The sequence below is a fragment of the Molothrus ater genome, chromosome 1, assembly GCF_012460135.2.
Source record: "Molothrus ater isolate BHLD 08-10-18 breed brown headed cowbird chromosome 1, BPBGC_Mater_1.1, whole genome shotgun sequence".
Lineage (NCBI taxonomy): Eukaryota > Metazoa > Chordata > Aves > Passeriformes > Icteridae > Molothrus > Molothrus ater.
In genome coordinates this window covers 138,690,458-138,708,395 of record NC_050478.2, presented here as the reverse complement: position 1 = coordinate 138,708,395, position 17,938 = coordinate 138,690,458, and the positions used below count along the sequence as shown (strand labels likewise).

The following is a 17,938-nucleotide window of genomic DNA, read 5'->3' as shown; positions in this document are numbered from 1 at the left end:
CTGCTTGTCACAGACACTTTGTAATTTAGGGCTTTAATTTATATTTAACCCTAATCTATTTTCAAGACTATGGAAGCTCTTTGTTGCAGACATCTTTTCACTAAAAATCCTTTCTTTAGGATTTTTCCTTCTGAGAAGCTAAGAGGCCTCAGAGATGGAATGCAAACAGTGGTTGTCTGCTGCTGTGGAATGCAACAGGTCCACCTGTGATTGGCCCATATTGGATGTTTATAATTAATGGCCAATCAAGGACCGAGCTATCTCAGACAGAGTGCAAGAGAGCTGCCTTTGTTATCATTCCTTTCTTGTCTATTCTTAGCTTAGCCAGCTTCTGAGGAAATCTGTCCTTCTTTTTCTTGTTAGTATAGTGAAAATGTAATATATATACATATCATAAAATAATAAATCAAGCCTTCTGAACATAGAATCAACATTCTCGTCTCTTCCTTCACCTGAAAACCCCTGTGACCACGGTCACAGCTCTTAAGAATATTTTTTCTCTTTCTTTAAACTCTTTTTAATGAGTTTATTGTTAACTTATCTATTTAAAAAAATTATTTCCTGTTAAGACATGAATTTATAAATGAAGTAGTACTCAATTTCATTTGAGTTTCATTTCAATCAGTTTCATTTGCTAAACATATCTGGGTTTTTTTTGTAGTATTCTCTCAAAATATTAGTACTTCATGAATTACATTAAATAAGAAAAAGATGGTTTTCTTACTACTATTCCAGAAGACTTTATTTCAGTACTTGTCATACTAAAATCAAGACATTTATTAGTGTTGTTACAAATAACATATTTTAACACTACTTTTAGTTAATTCACACAAAATGTTTGGTGGAGTATACCATGAAAAGAACACATCTTTAAAATGTAGCAAGTTAAGGCCCCAACACTTTGAGAACTGGTTTATGCAATTTGCATCAGCATGGATTCCTTTCATATGGTGTAACTTCAGAGTTTGGTGGGCTATGTACCTGAAATAGGAGCAGATGGCACCTATTGCTCCAGTTTGCATGCAGTTTTGGAAATTATTTAATGGATTGCTGTGAAAGTCACGGTATTTGAAATATGTCAGCAGAAGGGTTGTAACTTCTGCTTGTACATATGTATATGCATGTGGCAGATGAGGCACATGCACACACATGCTCCAGATATACTGGAGTTAAGCAAACTCCATCAGGAACCAGACCAGGATGAGCTCTTGGTGAGACTTAGGAAGGTGGATCACACAGAGTAAGCACTGACTTCCACATGTACATGGAATATTGCCCTCTGTGGCTAAAAGAGTAATCTCAGTGCCTTCCATTACTCCACCACCATGTGAAATATTAGAATTCATAATCTCTTGTGAAAACATATTTAGATAATAGAACTACTGGGCTTTTTCCAAGAAGCAGTAAGTGTCTTGGCTGAAGCTCATTTGCAGACACTTATTTACAATGACTTACTGGAAAAACACAAAGTAAGAAATATTCACTATTTAAATGTGGCAAGTATTTGTGACAAAACCATATCTGCTTACCAGCTTGTAAGTACTCAAGATTTTCTATTCCAGATTTTGGATTAAACAGAAGTGAATATGGAAGAATATAAGCAACAAAAGCATTAAAATAAGAAAAATAAGATTGTAAAAAAAATCATCCCGACCTTCTTTTCTCTTTCCTGTTTTTGAGTTGAACGGATAAGCTACAAGGTACATAACCAGTACCAACACATAACATAAGGTACATAACCAGTACCACTGTACCACTCTAGCATTCACATCATGATTACACTTTCCCAATCAGCAGAAATTATGTGCAAATTTAGGGTAAAACTGCAGTTCCACTAAAGTCAATGGCATTGACACGAAAAGGAACATAATTTCACCCTTAACGAAACTTGAAGTCCTTGCACATAAAGGCAGTATGTACTTAAAAAAAAAAAAAAGTGCTAAATACAGTCCTCAGCATATTGTTGACATTTACTTATAAAGAAAAATAAAAGTTTGCATATACTCTGTTTCTTTTCTATTCTTATAGGTTATGCAATTAGTAAAGGCATTATCTTAATTGTAAAAAAGGGTTCTTACACTAGTATGCTTAAATCAGAGCAAAATGTATTAATCTATATACAGATCTAGACAAAATATGTCATTATAAATATCAACATAGCATTATGACAGTTGATACAAAAAATTCACTAATTTTATTGAAAAAGCCAATATATTTATTGAAAAGTGCTTCTAGATATCTAGAAGTCATTAATTCCAACAATTTTTGCAAATTAAGAAAAAAAAAAGTCTAGCATCTTCAAAAATCTGAGAGTTCTCATTAGTACTGACCTATGGTTAAAATAACTTCCAAGTCTCTAAAAGGTGAATATACCATTTTCTTTTACAGTTGATAATTAAGATGTTTATATGACACTTTGTATGAAACATCCAAACATTTTTCCCACATTCTGAATTCCATGAAAGTAACATACATCTGCACTGGATTTAAATGGGCATATATACGCTCACACAAGAGAAGCTGGCATATATCTGTTCACACAAGGGGAGAAGACACACACTGAAGCAGGATTTCCAGTGAGAATCTTTTAGGTACAAGGTCTTTCAACAACAGTTGTCTTCAGCCTTTGCTACAATGTACTCAGTACAAACTGGAGTTAGACATGAACTATTTGTCACTCTGGCATATGCAATATACAGTCAGCAGTAAGAACTTAATACTTGTGTTAAGTATTTCTTTCCTTGAATTTCTTTCCTTGGTCTTCTCATTCTGGATTTTTCACTCAGCTCTTTCTGAGATTACTTTTCCTCTTATTATATCCTTTATTTTCCAGCTGCTTCTGTGATGACTCTTATTTTCACAAGAATTCACATTCCTGGGTCTCAAAAATAACTAGTATAAAGGGAAGTTGGTTCAAGATGTAAGCATCCAGTTGACCTTTACAAGCTGAGAAAATGTTAAATTTTGTGAATCACTAGGTAGTGAACAATTTAACTCTTATAGCAGCCGGACGGTCCTTCAAGACTTTTCTGAATGTGTCAGGGAGGAGGAAGAGATTTGCTTCGTATTTTAGTAAGCTTAGAGAGCTCACTGACTGTATTTCCTTCCTTGCATTTTGAGAAATGCTTAACTTAAAATGCCAAAAAGTTTCAAGAAGAGATTTTACCCTGACCTACACTAAACATTAGTGCTCAGAAATCAAAGATGGACATGAAACCATAGCTACAGTGAATCGAAAACATTAAGCTGATGCAAATATATATTTTTGCCTCCAGAAAACAGCTAGCATCAAGTTGTTTGGATAGATGTAAAAGTTCCACTGGTACCGTGCTATCCATTGACTTTCACTAATGCCTAATTCAGCTAAGTAGGTCTTACTGTCTTGGTTTCAGTTTTATAGTGCAAGGATTTGTTTAGTTTCCTTATGAATAGAAAGTCAAAGACTTATAAATTGTGAAAATCAACTCGTCTAATTATTATGCTCTGCATTGAAAGTCTAGCTATAATAATAATCTAGCAAACCCATCAAACTCACAAATATAAATTGTTAAAACAAACAAAAAATGCAACAAATACTGAGAACCATTCCCCTGAATGTAAAACATCCTGCAGAATAAAATAACCCAACCAATCAACCAACCAGCAAAAAAAAAACCCTTCAGGAGGCAACTGATATTTTCTAATGTAATTCTCCAATAGTATTTCATTATTTTTTAATAATGTTTGCTTAGAATCTGAAATAATGTATTCCTTGATGTATTTATTTATGATCTATCTTATTCTAGGTTATTCACCAAAATTTTATGCAGTATGTTGTCCTTGTCCTGCTTTCCAGGGTCAGCAATGGAACACTAGTGGGAGAGCAAGGGACTTGACTCCGTTAAGAATGTGATAAAGATCAGTGTGTTGATGCATTTCTCACTATTTCCTTAAAACATTTTTAGCATTAATGGTAAAAAGTTGCTGTATGTGCTGAACTTAATAGTATCTTGCCTTGTAAAACAGCATCCCCTGTAGCCCTTGACAAAGCCTATCACAAAAACAATAGAGTATCACCCATTCTGTATGTAAATTGGCAAGCATTTTATCTGGAAGATTACCCACCTTGATCATTAGTATTCATTTACCTTTGTCAAAGAACTACATTCTACCTCATTATGGCAGTGTATTAGTAAATAGAGAATGCAATATAAAATGCATTACCATCAGAACGACATCTTTTCTCAAATTTTAGTAGTTGTAAAAGAAATGTAGTTGAAAACCACAGAGGGAAAATCACCCAGCAGAACAATAGGTTCTTGTAATCGATGCCTAACTACTGCTATAAAGTCAAATTTTCTGTGCCTCCAGCTAAACAGTACAGTGTTAAAAGCCCTAGTCATGTGCCTATTGTTCATATGTTTTTCATCAGGCCTTTGCAGTTTAACCAAAAGAAAGAATGCACATGGTAAGAGTTGAGTAAGAAAAAAGTGAAGAATGGACTACCTAAGCATGAGGATCAATTTCAAATCTCGTAATTTTCTTTAAAAATGAATATTTTGCTATCCAGGCTTTTTTTAAACGTAGCTTGAAGTTTTAAATTCCTACTCTTGCTTTCAGATCACCTACTTTCTAGCTCCTACAGCTAAGATCTAATATAATTTAATTGTATTTGCAGATTTAAGTGCCATGTTGCACTATCCATTTTTAAACAGCAGTTCTCAATGGAATCAATGGGGAACACTGCTTAAAAATGAATGGCACAATATGGCTTTATGTCATGCAGATAAATTTGATTACAGAGCTACAAATACAATCAAAAAATAAGAGCAACTGTGCATGCAGTCTGGAAAAGGAAGGAAAAATGCCTTGAAGAACTGGTGATGGGATACTGACTTTTTATCTAATGGGTCACTGTATCAAAATCCAGTCTAAGATACCTAGTATTCAGTTCATCTAAATGATTAGGTTCAGAAAAAAAATTACTTAGTGACATGATTTATGTTTATAAAATTTAATATATTATTGTGGTTTAACTCCAGCTGGAAAATAAATAATGAATACCACACAGTCCTGCTTGCTCATCTCCCCTTGGGGTGGGGGGGGGGGGGTGAGAAAATTGAAAGGGTAAAACTGGAAATTGTAAAGAAAAGGAAAATGAAATCACTTGTTCACCATCGAGCAACGAATACCTTGCTAGTTATTCATCAGTGATCCCAGGCCAACCTTCCCCCTGTATTATTGCTGAACATGATGCCATAAGGTACAGAATGTCCCTTTGGTCATTTGGGATCAGCTGTCCCAGCTGTGCTGCCTCCCAGCTTCATGTGCTCCTCCAGGCTGTTCACTGGTGGGACGGTATGAGGAGCACCAAAGGCTTTGACTCTATGTAAACACCGCTCAGCAGTAATGAAAACCCCCTGGTATTATTGAACCAGCAAAAATCCAGGTCCTACTAGCTACTGTGAAGAAAATGAACAATATACTAGCTCAGACTTCCACATATATTAAATCATTGGATGCTCTTTTTCCTAGTCTTATGTAATAAAATATCATTCTCTTTATCCTTTGTAGCCCAATTACAAGATTTTCAGTTGCAATGATTTCTTGTAGTGGTTATAAGTAAAAAGAAAATAAATACAGAGACTGATATATCACCTTATAGATAGAACATAATTTTAATGCAAAAGATATTGTAACATATAAAAATGGTAGAAATTTATTCTAAAGTTCTAAATTACAGATATATTTATTGTGGATATCAGTCTGTGAATGTGAAGCTGATGATGAACCTAAAGCTGCTTTTAAAATACAATGAATATGTAAATGACAATCTGATAAAAAATTGTATGTTTTAGTTGCGACTTGGAAAAGCAGAAATACATTAGAAATAAAAAGACACTAAAAAATACAGGGAGAGAGACAGTGCAACATCATAATGCTTAAAAGCAGTATGAAAGAAGAAAACATAAAGAATATAGATTTCTGTACTGTAGTCTCTTCAGTCTTCACAACAGAATTTAACTATGTAATCAAAACTGATGTAAAAAATGAGAAAGAAACTGAGGATAGTATATGTAAAAGTATTTGATTATAATTAGTTAAAACAGGCCAGCAGAAGCTGGCAATTTAGAAATGTACTAAAGCAGGCCCTGAATCATTAACAGAAAATGGGGAAATCATGGCATTATTTAAAAGCAAACAAACAAAACCCCCAAACAAAACAATAACGAAAAAGAAAAACCAAACCCAAACTAAAAAACCCCAAACAGAGAAATTCTAACTAGCAACTTAAAAAAAGTATCAGCAATTGTAGAAACTCAAGATCAAAAGCAGCTAGCAACTGTTGCAGAAAAACCTAAAAGATCAAAGTTAGATTTTGAGTTTCAATAAAACATTGCTGTAGAGAAAGATATATGTAAGCTAGGCTTTAATGTACACATAGAAGGTAACATTTCTGTTCCATTTTAGAGCACTGAAGTTTCAATAAGAATATCACATCAAGTTTTTGCCATTAAAAGAAAAAACAAACCTGTATTTTCATATTAGCACAAAGTTTTGAAATACTAGGGGGGGTTTAGGCTTTAAAATGAGAATGAGAACATGGGCTGTCTGGTCACTTTTTGAATATGTGGTAAATTGAGATAAAGATTAGAGAAATAATTGCCAGCAATTCTAGTATAATAAAATAATTTTAGATAGTCTCATAAATATTTTTGGGATGTTATTAAATTATTGTGTGATTCCTGGAAGAGAGAGAGATATAAATATCTGTCACAATGGGTTAAGGATATAAAAATAGAAAAGAGATAGTACTTATTATAATTGTTTATGGATCTATGCATAGTAATTGATTCTAAGATGACAAGGAAGTTTGTCTGATATCTTTGGTGCTGGCAGTGCTAAACCCACAAATCAACTGCTATAGCATGATGGGTTGTTTAATATTTTCAAGAAGAGAAACTCATTAAGAAAAATGAATAAAACAAAACAAATGGGAGAACACCTAACAGCAATTCCTAAAAAAAATCCCCAAGAACCTACAGCTATTTTCGAAGTTTTCTAAAAGATGTATAATCAGTAAAATTTGTCTTGTAAGGAGAAAATCAAAGAGATTAGAATCTGTGTAGCAGATAATTAGCAGAGAAACACTATTAGATACAGTTTGAGAAGTACATTTCAAGAGGAAAGTGCCTCTTTCTTTTAAATAAAGAGAAGCAGCAGAAAATTTAGCAGTGCCTTTGATGTTAATACATAAAGTTTATATAAATACATAAAATGCAACTAAACACACTATCAAATTATTTCTATGAAAATTTTTTAACAGTTCATCAACTTTTACGACCAAAGCCAAATAAGCCAAATAACTTTGTATATTCAGTTTCTGTTTCTTGAAATCTTTTAAACAAAACTAGATGTTTTTCTGAAGATACAAAAAGCAGATTTTATACAGTTGATTATGAGATGCAGTTCTATATTCAGGGGAAATCTAACTTTAGAAACAATGCTTGTTCTCAATTTAATGATTAAATATAAATATCAGTTCTCTTCAGTTTTTCCTTAAGGAACTGTGATGCACAGAGTTTTCAAAGTCCCATATAGTTTTCTCAAGTGCTGAAATCACGTGTTGCTTAAAATTCATTTACTAAATTTACTCATTTTAGCCAAGTGTAAGAAACGTGTGAAATTATTTTTTTAAATAGAAACTGAGATGTAGCAGAAGGTCAAAATCCTGCATTGTTTTTTGTTGTAGAATGGGTTCATATCTGATAGTTCTCTCATAATATTGGCTGTTATTCATAAATCCAAAATATTATCAGTTTGCAAAATTATTTCTTCTTTATTTTTTTCTATATTTTTCTGAACAAATGCAATTAGCTGGAAATTAGACATAATTCTGTTTCTGCCCTATCTGACTAAATTCAAGTCCATTTTAGAAGAGCAGTAAAGAGAACAAGCACAAATGAAAAATTGTGTGCTCCTATTTCAATTGTCAAAGCCCTAGAGAGAACATTAAAGGAGATTTTAGGAGTCAGATTTCCAATTTTATAACCCAAAATCTAATTCTATATAATGATTCCATTTTTAAATGTCAGGGTATAGCTACACATCATGAATGACTTATTATCAAGGCCTGTGGCATGTAAATGTCAAAATATTCCATAGCATAATCAGATACCAAATAGGTAACCAAGTAAGTATGATTAATATATTAATAGTTAATAAATAAAGCTAAAAATAACCAGATTAAAATTAATCCTAAATTATAGGAAATTTTAAATCCCTGTTTAACAGATGCATTAGTAAATTTTGAATTTAAAATAGCTAAATTTCAGACAATTGTTCTTAATTCTTCATTTTTCTGCTAATACTGCAAGAAATAGCTTTGTGAAAGAAAGCTTTCTTCAACAGGGAGCAGTGGATGAAATTAATTTCCAGTGCAGTATAGTCTTCTAAAATTTCAAGTGATACTTAATGCATTAATATTTTTGTTCTGAAGGAATTGTGTGCAGATGATGAAAATTTCTTATGTTGCTTTCCTCTAGAACAAGGGGTGGGATCTCACTTCTCCCTGACTTGCATGGGAGGGAGATGTTTGCAGGGGAGCTGGAGCTCCTCTTGTTCATGTTTCTCACTGCTCCAGTTGATAAAACCAGCAGAAAGCTGTGTGATATTTTTCCAGGAGTCTCTCACTGCATAAGCACTCCCTTAATAATGTTGTATTCTTTCATTTATGTTTTGTTTTCTTTTGCCAATGAGATGGAATTAAAGTAGCAGGCTCTGAGAATGAAGCCAACAAATAGGACAAAACATTTTCTAACAACTTTTGTGCTAGAATAAAGATCTTTGCAGTGAAACACTCTCTGCTCATAATAAATGGAGATGGAATAGGTCTTTGCAGTCAGCCTATGCTTCAGCACAGCTTCATTCCTTTGAAAGAGCACACCAGTGTTATAGTTTCCACAGCTGAAAAAAAGTAACTAAATAAGAGTTTGAACAAGCTTTTCAAGTCAACTGCCTGCAGGAGACTTGACAGGATATTTAAGGAACTGCTGAGGGAAAACGAACAATGATTTTAAAACAATTTAACTGCCAACATACTAAATGAATAAAAAAGAAGAGAAAAGAAAATTGGCAGTCTTCTGGGGAAGACCATTTCAGAGTCTTTCAAGTATATTAAGATAGCAAGAGGAAAGAGCATTATATGACAGATGTGCAGAAGTAAAAATAAATCAGAGATTAACAAAGCTTAACATATTTTAGCTACAATATCAGAATTGAGAGATTAATGCATCAGAAAATATGAATCAAAAATGTGTAAGGATTTATAGATCTCTTCACAAGAAATAATCATCCTTTCCAAGGAGAAACTTCCTTTTTTTTTCTTTTTGAAGGTCATATAGCCTACTTATTATTTATTTGTTCATCTGTGCACTCTTCATATCTAATAAGATTTCATTACTTATTTGGTTTAAAGAATAAGTTCTATTATATGATGAAGAGCATGATGATGGCTTCTAAGCAGAAGAAACATAAAAAATGTGAGGATGAAAGTTAAATTATGAGCTTTCTCAGATCTCAGTAACTTTATAAGTTCATTTCAAACTTCACAGAACAAAAAATCTACTTATTACTATAGAGCTCATAAGTGATATCAGCCCCTGAATCTTGTTATGGTGATAGGACTTTCATCATTTTAGGGCTAGGGAAGCTGTAAATTCAAAGGAACTTAGGAGTGAAAAGAGGATGTATCATCTTTGGAAATAGAGTCAGGTTTCTCAAGAAGTATTTAAGGGGGTGCTAGGGTATGTAGGAAAAATATCAGGGAGGCCAAAACTCAGTTTGAATTTAATTTGGCAACTTCTGTAAAGGATAATAAAAAATGTTTTTACAAATATTTTAATGGCAAAAGGAAGGGTAAGAAAAACCTTTTCTCTCTACTGGATGTGGTAGAGAGCTTAGTAACTGCAGATGAGGAGAACGTGCAAATGCTTAACACCTTGTTTGCCTCAGTCTTTAGTGAGAAGACAGCTTGTCCTCAGGACAGCTATCCTCCGGGGTTGGTAGATGGTGTCAGGGAGCAGAATGGTCCCCCTGTTATCCAGGAGGAGGCAGCCAGAGAACTGCTGAGCTGCTTGGATATTTATAACTATAGACCCAGATGGGATCCATCCCAGGGTGATGAGGGAACTGGCAGATGAGCTTGCAAAGCTGCTCTCCAACATTTACCAACAGTCCTGGCTCTCTGGTGAGGTTCCAGATGACTGGAAGCTGGCCAGTGTGATGCCCATTCACAAAAAGGGTGGGAAGGAGTATCCTGGTAATTACAGGCCAGTTAGCCTGACCTCAGTACCTGGTAAGGCAATGGAACTGTTTATGCTGAGTATCATCATGCAGCACTTACAGGATGGCCAGGGCATCAGACCCAGCCAGCAGGGTTTAGGAGGGGTAGGTCATGTTTGACCAACCTGATCTCCTTTAATGACCAAGTGACCTGTCTGGTGCATGCAGGAAAGGCTGTGGATGTTGTCTATTTGGACTTTAGCAAGGCCTTTGGCACTCTCCCTCAGCACACTCCTGGAGAAGCTGGCAGCCCGTGGCTTGGACAGGAGCACTCTGTGCTGGGTTAGGAACTGGCTGGATGGCTGGGCCCAGAGAGTGGTGGTGAACTGGTGCTGCATCCAGCTGGGGCCAGTCAGCAGGGGTGTCCTCAGGGGTCTGTGCTGGGGCCAGTTCTGTTCAATATTTTTATTGATGACATGGATGAGGGGATTGAGCCTTTGATTAGTAATTTGCAAATGACACTAAGCTGGGAGCATGTGTCATTCTGTTGGAAGGTAGGAGGGCTCTGCAGAGAGACCTGGAATGGTTGGATGGATGGGCAGAGTCTAGTAAGATGAAGTTTAATAAATCCAAGTGCCGAGTCCTGCACTTTGGCCACAATAACAACCTGCAGTGTTACAGGCTGGGGACACTGTAGGGACCTGGGGGTGCTGGTCAGCAGCCAACTGGACATGAGCCAGCAGTGTGCCCAGGTGGCCAAGAAGGCCACTGGCTCCTGGCCTGGGTCAGGAATAGTGTGGCCAGCAGGAGCAGGGAGGTCATTCTTCCCCTGTACTCGGCACTGGTGAGGCTGCACCCTGAGTATTGCATCCAGTTCTGGGCCCCTCAGTTTGTGAAGGATGCTGAGACACTTGAGCGTGTCCAGAGCAGGCAACGAGGCTGGTGAGGAGCTTGGAACACAAACCCTGTGAGGAACGACTGAGGGAGCTGGGGTTGTTCAGCCTGGAGAAAAGGAGACTCAGAGGTGACCTTATCACTGTCTCAAACTTCTTGAAAGGTGGCTGTAGTCAGGTGGGGATTGGTCTCTTTCTCCAGCCAACAACTGACAGAACCAGAGGACACAGTCTCAAGCTGTGCCAAGGGAAATATAAGTTGGATATTAGGAAAAAGTTTTTTACAGAAAGGGTGAAAAAGTATTAGAATGCATTGCCCAGGGAGGTCATGGTGTCACCATACCAGGATGTGTTTAAAAAAAGACTGGATGTGGCACTCGGTGCCAAGGTTTAGTTGAGGTGTCAGGGATGGGTTGGACTCGATGATCTTGAAGGTCTCTTCCAACCTAGTGATTCTGTGATTCTGTAATGAGTATATTGCCCATTCAAACCCCCTTTATGTTGTTGTATACTGCCTAGTTACACATCTCTAGAATGTTCTTTTACCCAAATGAGTTTTTAAGCACTAGCAGTGAATCACAGCTGGAACAAAGAATCAGCTTTTTCTTGACTCATCTGCAAATAATATTACAATACTAGAATGACACTTTAGGTTTTCAAATGATGATCACTTTGTTTCCAAGTGATTTTAAATATTTTGAGTGTGTGTGCATCAGCAGTTTAAAAGGAAACTGCAGGAACAGTTAATGATTGTAATTTTAAATTTGAGATCTGACAGTTACTGATAAATTCACTGAGGTCATTGTAATCCTCTCAATCTCAGCTTTCTTTTCCATCACTGTTGTTTAGGTTTGTCACACAGACTTTTAAATTAATTTTACAGAGACAGAAATTACCACTTTTCAAACTCACTAAAGGAAAATGAACCACAGAAAATTAAAAAGAAGGAAGAAAATAAGACGGAAACAATACACTATCCATAATTAAAGACACATTCAGATTATAAATCAATAAAACTAATCAAGAAAGTTATGAAAAGGGACTCCTAAAACACAGGAAGGAAAAGTAGGGTCAGAAAGAACTATAAAATGGAACAATAGTCAAAATAAGTAGTCAATGAACAGCTATGAGCACAAATACCAATTGAAAATATAAAATTAAATAATACAGAATTGACATTTAAAACATGCAGAAGACAAAGAAAAAAAAATACCCATGAAACTTTTGTGTCTGGGAAAGTTTCACACATGTCACTGGGATCTCTAGGGATCAGCAACTCAGAGAATCTTATTTACTACATTTCAAATCACCCAGTTGAAGAGTACAGATCTATTTCTCAGCATTGGAAAGATTTTAATTACACTTCTCAAAAATTTAAGATTTTTTATTTTGTTGTAATAAGGACTATATATAAAAAACTCCAATTCTATTTTTCCTTGAACTATGAGTGCTGAGAAATAGACTCTCCTGTATCTGCAGGCAAGAAGTAAATATGACTTTCATGTTATATTTGTTTATTTTTTTGTTAACACTGCCTCATCAGAGTATAAATAATGGGTTAGGATGCTCTGTGAGGGAAAAAAATCCTCAAATATAATTCTGATAGAATTTTTATAATATGCAAAAGAGTAGTAATAATGATTTCAAGGTAATTTATCTTAGACTGGAGCATCTCTCTTACAAGGACAGACTGAGGGAACTGGGCTTATTTGGCAGTTCATTTGAGATGACTGAGAGGGGACCATACGAGTGTCTATCAGTACCTGAAGGGAGGGTGAGAGAGCGTAGATTCAGGCTCTTCTTGGTGGTGCCAAGGAATAACAAAAGATGATGAACAGAAACTGATGCACAGGAAGTTCCACCTGAACATGAGGAAGAACTTCTGACTTTTAGGTCACTGCCCAGAGAGCTTGTAGAGTCTTGTTCATTGGAGATATTCAAGAACTGTCTAGACAATTCTGTGTCACGTGCTCTGAGATGAACCTGCTTGAGCAGGGAGGTTGGACTAGGTGACCCACTGTGGTCCCCTCCAAGCTTACCCACTCTATGATATTGTGATACTTCACAACCAAAATCTAATTATCATCACATGTCTATGCTCAGGGTTCTCTCTTATATAAGCATTTTATCTGCACTTAACAGAAGTGAAATTGTTGTACCTTTTACTCTGTGCATTTGACTTTAGATATGATTATACCATATAATTTTTGTGATAATGTGAACTTTGTCATCTCAATTTTATGTGAATTTTTATTGGAACAATACAACTATTGCACAATTCATAGGAAAAATATGCATGGGATTGTGGGATTCACATTCTCTGAAGCTGAGAGAAGCAGTGAGAGAAGCAAAGAATGATCAAAACAATTCTTATTTCATTTGCTGCTCCTGTGTTGTGCTAAAGTAGGATGCACTATGGAGACTGTTTACCCAAAGTGATGGTGTTTTGTTTCCTTGGCCTACCAGGGCCAAGTGCATATCCAGACTGTCGGTCAGCAGACAGTCATGAGATTCTGTGCAGTTGAGTGCAGTTGTGGGCAGAATTGAGAGCTTGGCAGATTAAGTTTACATGTAATGTAATATAGTATGCAATAATATAGTATAATAATCAATTAGCCTTCTGATATCCATGGAGTCCTCCTCATCATTCCTCCCAGACGCTGGGCAAAAATATCACCTATATGAGATCTTTGTGATAGCCTTCGTTTATTGATTTTTTTCTAGATAACTCAGAATTGGACATCACATCAACAACTTTCAATTCTTACCTTGTAATCAAATATTATCCTAATGCATTCTATTACTTTCCCTTAAAAGATAGTATTTTTTTCATGGAACACTGCCAAAAATCTTTATAAATTCAATTACATGGTAACAACTATTTTTTAATTTCACCCATATGCTTGCTGAGCTCTAAGACATCCTAAAAAGATCCACATTCCTCTTCAAAAGTTATATTGATTTTTCTTCAGCTTGTTGAACAATGTGTCTCCTAGTTTGTTTTTTTGGTTTTTTTTGTAACTAATCTCTACCAATTTTCTAACTGTGGAAATTGGCCAGCTGCTCATCAAGGAAGATTTCTGACAGGTTTATCACCTCCCTCTGCTTCATCAGAAAGGCTAACTTAACCTCAAGGTCAACATTTGTACTTCAAACACTTCATATCTGTCTCTTTCACCACTACACAGAAAAGACTGTCTAATCCTAGCAACTTGCTATGCTTCTGTTTATTGATTTTCCTTATTTTGACTCAGTTCCTTCAGGCCAAAGGAATGGTTCCAACGCACTACTTATCCTGTTACCTCAGTAAGGTAATATAAGAAATACAACATAATAGATAAGGAATTTATTTTTTTTCCTTCCCCTCAATAGCATTGTTTTTGAATTTATTTTTGGCCTTGATCTGTTGTTGAATCTTTAGTATGTTTTTACTTTTTTAATCTTTGCAAAACTGTATTACTGCTTAAATTAGGTTTTTGGTTGTTTTTTTTTTTTTTCTCAAAACCCTTTTGGCCACAATTTCTACTACCTTCTTTTAAACAATTTCTACTACCTGCTTCCTAAAACATTTAGTTTTCCTGAAATGCATATCCTAATATCTACTAGATCCCTTGACTGTGTTGTTTCATCACCTCTTTTGGTGATCCATTTAAATTTTGATTCTGATTGGCAATATGCTAACATGGTGTTTCTACATGACTTCAACAGTAAATACTTACCTTTTTGTTGTTGTCTTCAAATCTATTTCAACAGCCTTCCCTAGTTTGATATTATTCCCCATACAAAGTAAAAAAAAATAATTTTCCTCTTTCTTTCCTCCTAGGGTGTCCAATTTGAATGCATTATAGACACTTCAGATACATTTGGAGCATATTATTGTGACATTTACTCCCATTGAGAAAATCTTCTCTGCTTTAGACCAGCTGTTTTTCTATTCATTCCATACTTTTATTTTATACTGAAATAGAAGACGTTTACTGAATCATCAGCATTTGAACTGAAAATAATTAAAATATCACTGAAAATAATGTTCTCTGGTTTTCTACTACTTGTATTTACTCTCAATGGTAAATATAAATATAGATTAATGTGTAAAAATATTGTTTTTAAGCATATTTTAAAAAACCCCAACATAAAGCAGTGTATTTCCTAGCATGTCACCTAACTAAAGGTTTCAACTACCACCTAAGTCAGTAATGGAATAACAAAATAATAGAAACATATAAAATGTGCAGTACAACAGGGAAGAAATCGTAATCTTTTAAATTTATAGCAACAAAATAATTTCTGCAATAGATGGAATACACAACTGCATATTGCATGGTGCTGTGATGTTTATATTAACTTCTTAAAACTCAGCTAGTCTTTATGGCATAAAACAGAAATATGTCACTAAAAGATTCTTGCAAAAACCTCGAACCTAAGAGTAAAGTTTTGTTGTAAAAGACACTTTTCATTCATAAGAGTGTAACATCAGCAAAAAAAGGCTGTAACACGAGCAGCTCCTGAGTTAAATGTCAAGAGACATGGGATCTGCAAGAGGGAGCTATGCTCTTTATTTTTATGCTGGACAGTGTCCTTGCCTACATTCCTATAGTATGTTGGCAAAATGCTTTATGTAGCCCAGTCAAGAAGGAAAACAAAATAGAATTCAATTTTAAAACAATGCAGTCTCTTAATTACAGGTTTCTTCTGTTGATCAGAACCATCCATCCCCCAGTCTCCACTGTGACAGACAAAGTGGAGATGACAAAACTTGTGCAGACAATGAAATATGAGTCTTATGGATGTAACCACCAGCATATTCCACATAATAAATCTTCTTCCAGTGCATTACTGAGGTCTTATTAAACAAGAGTGAGGACGTTCTGACTGCTGCCTGAGGTTCGGTTAGAAATATGCATGTCAGCTATAGCCAGTGCAGATGACTGGATCAGTTTCTTTAATTCCAGTTATTAATTAATTAAGTTACCATGATTATGAACTGATATTACATAATACTGTCCTAATTCAGTGTCTTGCAGACTTTAGAAAATAAATATTTGCTTCTCTGTGTGACTAAACGGTAGAGATATATTTTTCTTTCTAAGAACAGAATACCCTGAAGTCACCTTGTCTGCTTGAAAAAAATCTTCAAAGAAAAATATGCACCTATGGTTCTAATACTGAATAAAGGAAAAGGCGTATATTTATGTAAACTACTGTTAAACCAGTTTTTCTCTGCACCTCAAAATACATTATGAAGACTTTTTTAAGGTAATGTTTTTTTCAATCTTCTACTAGAAAATTTACATATTCAAACCACAGAGAAGTGTTGGTTTTTAATATTCTAAAGAGAAAAAAGATCACATAATTTACTATGTATTTTCATTGGTACTTTCTGTATACTTTATTGCCAAACAAATTAGAAACTCTGTCAATTAATTTACATATTTTATAATTAACACTATTTTCAAAAATATTAAAGTTGCTGTTACATTTTCCCTGCTAATTCATGATGTTGTATCAAACTAACAGTTGTGTACAAAATCATTTAAAACTGTGGCTTGAATAGATATGCTTGATTTCAAATAATTTCTTTTATAGTAAAGAAAGTAAAAAATGGAAGCTGAAAGCCCCCACATTTTTTATAGCTTAAAGTATTTCTGGTTCTTATAACATTTCCTTCATTAAACTCAGCTCCCAAAATTTGGCTGCAGATTTATTTCAACAGAAGAGGAAGTGACTGGTTTTTGATGCACTCCACTTAACTAATCCTTTAAATTCACTGGGAATTAGGGTTCTCTGGCAGTTGATTTTAATAAGATCATTGTAATTAACAACTTTCTTCATTTCTAATACTTTACTTACCATTATATGATATTATTACTTCTTAAATGAAAGCCTAGAATAATTACACACAACATTTATTATTCAATGGACTTTGTAAAGCCATAATATGAATTCCAAATGTGTATGCAAAAGGTCAGACAGAGTAGTTCTTGCTGTGAATATAAGCATCTGTCTGTATTTATTTTTGTCTTCCGATCTTTCCAGAATTGTTAATACTTATAGTTAACTCCAGTAAAATTTTCAAACTTTTTCTGATATGAAGAGAAAATCTATAAGAAAAGCTGAGTTTGTAACTTAAACATATTAAAAAAAAAAAACAACTGTGGGGTTTTCAGCAAAATACCAGCTGTCTGCATAGCCATAAAGAAAGAGATTAGTTTCATTTTCTATTTACAAAACTATTTGTATATTTTACAGTAAAGAACCAGTCACACATCCTTAGAAGAATGAGACCACTGTCTCTGAGAAGTATATACTGACAACTAAATCCCTAGACAGTTACTGCAAATTCCACGATGTGGAAGCTAGATTTTCTCATTTCAGCTTTTGACTTGATAGTTCTTAGTGTACAATGGTCTCCTTTGCATGCATGAGGAATAATGAGTTTGCTCACACAGAAAAGGGTCTGTAGTGTGAAGTTTATAGGTTAAGGTACACTCAGACTTAGATGCCTACTTCTTTACTTTACTCAGAAATCTAGCTGCTAAATTTTAACACATATATCCCTCCAAAATAGAGTTTTTTGTGTGCTTTTAGTGCAAACAGTACTGTTTCCACACAGTATATTCAGATATTTCACTAGATCTAGTATTTCCCGTATTGCTGTTCTAAGTCATATTCTGCTGAGCATGCAAGCAGATTAAATCCTGTTAATGCAGTCCAAATGCAAATGGAAAAATATACCTTCTTAACCAGCTCTTTGAATGCCCCTTGATGACCTTTTAAGAAAC

At 34.8% G+C, this 17,938-nt stretch overlaps 1 protein-coding gene across 1 annotated transcript in view; it reads right to left on the bottom strand.

The window, feature by feature from the left end:
• CSMD3 (CUB and Sushi multiple domains 3) overlaps positions 1–17,938 on the bottom strand; it is a 595,264-nt gene that overhangs the window by 141,671 nt on the left and 435,655 nt on the right. The gene's annotated exons all lie outside the window — the stretch shown is intronic.